Source organism: Pinus tabuliformis, chromosome 4_1 (assembly GCF_031772625.1).
Source record: "Pinus tabuliformis cultivar Carrire ecotype Pingquan chromosome 4_1, CPIR1, whole genome shotgun sequence".
NCBI classification, from domain to species: Eukaryota; Viridiplantae; Streptophyta; class Pinopsida; order Pinales; family Pinaceae; genus Pinus; species Pinus tabuliformis.
Window position 1 is genome coordinate 557511113 of NC_142303.1, and position 7175 is coordinate 557518287.

A 7175-nucleotide genomic window follows, 5' to 3' on the forward strand; every position below is an offset into this window, starting at 1 on the left:
AATGAAAGAATGGATGAGATCTACTGCAAAACTGAAGATGAAAAATATGATAATGGAGTCCTACCTTGAAAACTGACCAAATACTAGTTTAAAGACAACAAACCCCAAAGCTCATAAAAGAAATAGAAATATGTGTTTTTGGGGCTGCTTAAGGGTCCCTTCCTCAAGTCATGATACCAGAGGGAGGAAGTGAGGCGGAGACACCTGCTGAAAACCTTATGGTTCTCCTTTTATCCCCGCTAACCCGATACTGAAGTAAGGCACAAATGGAAGCAAAGTAATAAACAACCAATCCAATCTACACTACTTGCAACGGAAATGCATCTAAAAGAAAATTAACAATGAAGCTATGAAACTACACTAAACATACATATACAAGAAAGAGGAGCCTTGGCTACTAGGGTTGGGCCCTAACCCAAGAGCTTTAGCCCTCTGATTTAACTCAGTGCTGGCTCAAAACAAGACTCATTCTTATTACCAAAACGAAAAATTACATCAATAAAACTCTCACAAGTCTGGAGCTCAAAAATAGCTTAGAGTTTTACAACGAAAATCTGAATCCTAATGAGGCTCTAGGCCTCTCTACTTATATAATTGAAGTCCCTAACAACTTCCTTAAAATCAGGGAGGCTTGACTGCCGAACTCGAGATAAACTATCTCTTTATCTCTCAGTTGCTCGACTGCCTTCTAATCATCATGGCTTGGCTGCTTGCACTTCGAGCTGGTGTGATGGATGGAGGAATATTCAAATGGGGGATAAGTAAATGAGGAGGATTTACCTCCTACAATCCCTCTCCCTTGTCCCATTTGATTTTTAACCTTATTATTTGCAAAAATTCCTTGATTTTCTCCTTCAATCATGCATCCAATGCATATTAGTCCACTAGGCATAATATCCAACTCTAACTCATCTCATAAACAAAATGTAATCAAAAAATGCAATAAGTTGTGATAAAAGTTGGTTTGACTAAGCTAGGAGGTGAATTAAGGCCCATATAATTGCCCAATGATGAGGCCAATCACCTGGTCCCTAGTGAACCACTTGCCTTGGTGAAGGAGTTGGCGTGCTTTGACAACTTGATATAATTGTATCCCCTGTTGGCGAGTGATATTGAACTATGTGTCCATGATCTGATTAGTTGTTGAATGTTCCATTCATTTTGGGTTGATCTTTGTTGGTGTGACTTGTTATGGAATGTCAAATTTGTCCAACCAAGGTGGAAAGTATGGCCAAAGACGATCTACATTTAACACTGGGTGCAGACCAAGGAATAGTGGGATGTTGAGCTGAAAGGCATTCTTACAGATGACTTTCATCTTCCGACCAATAGCCAATAGTAGATCCAGGTGTGCCAGTACTCAATGCCGGTAGTCAATGTAGTCGACCCAGGTGTTGATGCAGTCGATGATGCTACTTGATGCCAGGTGGCGATGGCCAAGAGTCAATGCCAGCCAAGTGTAGAGGCACTCAATGAAAAGAGTCGATCCTAGCCCCATATCAGAGTGGGCGAAGCTTATGATGGGGTCCAGCAAGTCGCTCCTTCTGCAAATGTAGCCAATTTTTGTTGCCCACCTAGAACTTGTGCGACACTCGATGCTAATCATGGCATCGGTCATACTTAGCATTGGCTCTATCCAATATATCATGGACCTATTAATAGATGTGTTGAATGCGCTTAATGAATTTGTTAGCCCGTTCAGCTTCGGACTGAACGTGATCCGAATCTACCTAAGTGGTTGCACATGGTATGACTAGATCAATGGGGCATAATGGTTGAAATCCCAGCCGTACCTGAGAGGGGTTGTGTCTGGTGGAGCTCTGGAGAGCTCTATTATAGATGTGTTGGACATAGGGGATACTTCCATCCCACGTGCGTGGATGCTTCAAGTTGTACATGTGCAGAATTTGTATGATCATCCTATTGACAACGTCTATTTGGTCGTCAGTTTGGGGATGGAAAGTCGTAGACTTAGTAATTTTTGTATCCAGCATCAACCAGAGACTTAACCAAAATGCACTCAGGAACTATTGTCTCGACCTGTGATAATAGACTGTGGGATCCCAAATTGTACCCACACTGGCTCAAAGAAGAGCTTAGAAGTGACCTCTACTGTGATACTCTTCTTCCAAGCCGCAATGATGGCCATCTTAGAGAATCTGTTGATGACCACGAAAATGCAATCATTATCATGCTTAATAGAAGGAAGGCCCGACATGTAATCCATGGTGATAGATTCCCAAGTCTAGCTAGGAGTAGGTAGAAGAGAGTATAGGGCTTGCTTCTTGATGGTTGATTTGGCAATGACGCAGGCAATGCAGGATCTCATGTACTTCCAAACATCCTGATGAAGTTTCGGCCAATAAAAATACTTTTGTAATACTCCAAATGTTTTCTCTACTCTAAAATGTCCAATGAACCAGCTGTAGTGCGCCTCCAAAATCATCTTGGTATGCTCACTTGAAGGAACACAAATGTGTCCTAGCTGGCATAACAGTGCATCCTGAAGGTGAGAATTTGGAACCTGCTTCCCTTCCAGAAGTGTCTAGTATATGCTATTGAATTCTGGATTTCTCTTGTAAAGATGTGGCCACCCTGATATCTCAAGCCTATAGGAGTTGAGCACAGTGATTAGTGCCATGACCGGTGGTCGACTAAGGTAGTCAATGATGTTATTGATGTTTTCCTTCTTATACTTAATGTTAAAATGGAATTGTTGCATATAGGTGGACCATTTCTGATGGCGATCGTTTTGCAACTTCCCTTGTGTCTGTATGAACTGTAGAGGTCGGTGGTCTGTGTGGGTGACCGTTTCCTTCCCCAGAGTGTAATGCTTCCATTGCTGACAGGCTTACACAATGGAATAAATTTCTTTATCGTAAGTGGGGTACTTTTGGACTGTGTCTGAAAGTGTATCACTGTGGTAAGCCACTGGATGCCCATGCTGAGTAAGAACAATGCCAATAGCATAGTCAGAGTTGGCATCTATCTCAATCTTGAATGGTTGTTGTTGGTCTCGTAATGTGATTATTCGTGCAGAACAAAAGCGATTTTTCAACTCGGAGAACGCTTTTTGTTGGGTTTCTGACCCAAAACAAATTGCTTTCACTTCGCCCTTGGTGACTTGACTTAAAGGCCAAGTGATATGGGAGAACCTCAACATGAACCTATGGTAGAAATACCGAATGCCTTGTATCTTGGATGGGTCCAAATGTACACCTTGCTTATCAATTATGTATCCCAGATATTGAACCTGGGTCAAGCCAAAGGTGCATTTCTCCAAGTTAGCACACAACTTGTGTTTTTGCAGGGTTTGAAGGACTTGTCGAATATGGTGGAGGTGCTCTTCCCAACTCTGGCTGGAGATCAAGACGACATCTAAAACACCACCATGAATGCATTGGTGAAGGGTCACAAGATGTCATCCATCAGTCTCATGAAGTTTGCAGGGGCGTTTGTCAATTCGAACGACACAACCAACCATTCGAAAAGGCCCTCCTTGGATTTGAAGGCAGTGTTCCACACATCAAAGGATTTGATAGGCACCTGGTGATAACCCGACTTCAAGTCAATCTTGTTGAAATATTTGGCCCTTTGAGTTGGTCTAGAAGGTCGTCAATCTACGGGATAGGGTACCTATTTCGGACAGTGATCTTGTTTAGCGCTTGATAGTTAATACATTGCCTCTAGGTCCCATCCTTCTTCTGTACCAATACAATCAGGCTCCCACAACATAATGAGCTTGGCTTGACCTTTCTGCAATAGTTCCTGAATCTTCCCCTTGATCTCATCGTTCTCTAGTACAGAGCGTCGCTAGATCGGTTCATTGGGAAATGGCATTCTCGGGGTCAGATCAATAGAGTACTTAACCTGACAGTGTAGAGGTACCCCTGTGGGTGAGGCAAAAATATCCCTATACTCCTCCATGAACTTGTCCAAATGTTGTTGTTGTGTAGAGGAGCCCTGCCTAGAAGCCGTGGCCACAACCTTCTTCTTGCTATAGGGGTGAATCATAAGGAAAAAAAAATTGGTATGGGAAATGATCTTACTGCATTTCTTTGCAGTGATTAAATAGATGGCAGTAGGTGTGGCTACCTACGATATCCTGTACAACTTATTAGACAAAGTCATAATCACAAAGTGAGTTCTAAACTCATATACAACATGTTGCTTCCATAAGTATGGTTTTCTTAACAATACATCACAAACTTCAAGAGGAGCAACGTCACGCAGTACCTCATCCGTGTAGGGCTTGATGTTGTAGGGAAGGCAACACTGTTGGCTGACATGAAGATCTCATCCTTGGTGAAGCCACCTGATGGTGTATGGTTGTGGATGTGATGTAGTCTTTAGGCCCAGACACTTCATGACCTCTGCTGAAATGAGGATATTTTAGCTCCCACTGTTGACAATGAACTGCAACAGAGAACCCTTCACCCACATCTGTGAGTGGAAGAAGTGTTCCCCCTCCTCTGGATCTTCAGGCTCAATATTCTATATCTTAGTGGTGGCCATAGTGGCACTAGACTATGCATCAATGATCTGCTTCACTTTGTCAGTTCCCTTATCAGGCTTTGATTGAGAGTCAAAATCTACGTCTGATTCGGAAGCCTTCAGCTCGGCCACCAATGACTACTTGGCCGGACACTCACTTGTATCGTGAGTGGAGCTATTATGGAACTCACACCATTTTCTCGTTTCCTTATTCATCTTCATGGTGTTGTTCTTTACTTACAGCTTCGGTGGGCTATCCTGGGTAGCCCCGCTTTGGCTTGGTCCTTTGTACTATGGTTTGGGGGTGCCTTTTCCTTGATTTAGATTAGCAGATCCAAAGTCCCGCTTCTTCTATTTAAACTTCTTCTCAATCTTGACAACGTACTAATACGTCATGTCGAGCAAGGAAATGTCCTAGAACTCCATCTCATCCTGGATGTACTTGCGTAGACAGTCATTGTGCTAGAGCACCAAATGTCGCTCAGTATCCTCAATACCCAACTTCGTACGAAGGGTATGGAAAATATTTGTGAACTTTGGCACATCTTGGTCCCTTCCCTACCGTAGCGTGGTCCACTTTATGTATTTGTCTTCATAGCTCCCGACAGGGTAATATTGTTCTTTGATAGCGTCTCAGAAAGAATTCCAAGTGGGTGCAGCTGAAAACAACGAGGGTTCACTCTCGTCCTTTTTTTCACAGTAGGTTTCCCACCAGTCCTTGACATGTCGGGTGGCTTTGAGAAGTCCAAAAGTAATATTTTCCTAATTGTAAAAGTCATGAACAGAAAAATATCCTTCCAACAAATTTAACCATTTACCTATGGCGTCTGCATCTATCAGGCCTTCAAATATGGGAATATCAAAGTTAAATTGTACCTTAAAAGGAGTGGCACCTCTAGAGTGGTTGTTGGATGAAGGTGCATCATCTATGGGTAACCGTCGAAGGATTTGGGAAAAGATATCCAACATCGCGTCCCTCTGTCACTCAAGGGCTTCCTTGAGCAACATTTTGAAAGGATCTCCTACCCCCTTGTCTTTATTTTCTTTAGCCATGGGAGGTCGTCAGGTTTTGTGAGGCTGATCTTGCAATGGTTCAACCAGATCAAGCCCTAACTCCTTATACCCTGACCTCATTGGGGACATGCAAAGAAAAACAAAGAAAGAGTAGACCGCTCTGATACTATTGATCCGAACTTAAATAGGAATGCAAAAACTTACAGATACAATAATAAACATAAAGATGCAGTAGAAAAAAACTTAATTTCATTAATGGAAAAATATTGAACTATGCTTACAAACATAATGGAAATAAGATAGCTCGGGCGGTGGTAGCTTATCTCTGAGAAAAGATGTGGTGGCTACATGCCTTTGAACTATGTTGCAATGAGGTTCAAGGGCCTATTTATTATTGGAAAACATGAGAAAACCCTAAACAACCAAAACCCATGTAACACCAAGAGTTTGTGGGCCCCGTTGGGGTTAGTTGGGCAGCCAACTTCTCGAGGTTGTAACTTGGTCATATTATCTCCATTTGGCACGTATGATACCTTGTTGGAAAGGTCTCGCCGAGTACTACAAGTTTTGTTGCAGGCCCTTGCCTATGACTATGAGCTTGCCGCAGACCCCAAGAAACGCCATTTAGGAGGTCAAAACTGCTCTGGAAGTTCAGGACCCGAAAACTGCTAAAAATAGTAAATGCTGAAATGAACAAGAAAACATATGAAACTAACTGGGGGGCCTAGTTGGAATAGGTGGGTGGCCACCAATATCCACTTGGATCATGCACACTACGTAGTCACAATGCCCAGTTTTGCCTATTGCCCTGAGAAACTGCACAATTATTCTCTCCAGACACCATTTCATTGTGCATTACACAGTTTCAAACAATAGTTAGGCCTTCTTGTCTCATTGAGTTTCCTAACTACACAGTCATTGGCATCTTAGAATTTTACATTGCATAATCACAGTGAGAAAGCCCTTCCTATCTGCCTCTTTGAATTGCTCAACTACACAATCCTTATTCATTGACCCCCTAAAACTACACATTTCACAACTATGTGAGCAAGCCTTCATCATTGTCTCAATAAATTTCCCAATTTTGTTTCCCTATCTCCCAGAACCTTGCATTGCATAGTTTAATTGAGCAAGCCCTTACTGATGTCTCCTGAACTCCCTCATTTTCACAATATTCCTTCTCTGACCCCCAGATATTGTGCATTGCACACTCATAGTCACCAGACCATCTCTCCTACCTCCTGGAACTACGCACTATGGAATCCCTAAGCCTTCTCCTCTGTACAACACTAAGTCCCGGTTCCAATCAATGAATTGCACAAAGAAATTTAGACTGCAGATTTCCAGACTGATGCCATCCTGTCATGTGTGAGTTCCATCTGCAGGTACCAAATATTGATATGATAGGATGATGTTGAAGGAGTATGCTTAGGAGATCCTGCAAAAAGAAACCGGTGAAGCAGCAACCATGAAGAGATCATCAAGAAAAAATATGGAGGGACACAAGATCATGACATAATATTAAATATCAAGATCACATAAGGACTCCATGTCAATCGGCCTTGTGGAAGATGAAGATGGAGCACATGCAATATCAATCATGAAGATATCAAGTCAAATCAACAAGAAGAGTAGCTTGGAAATGCCACATCATAAAGAAGTTCCAT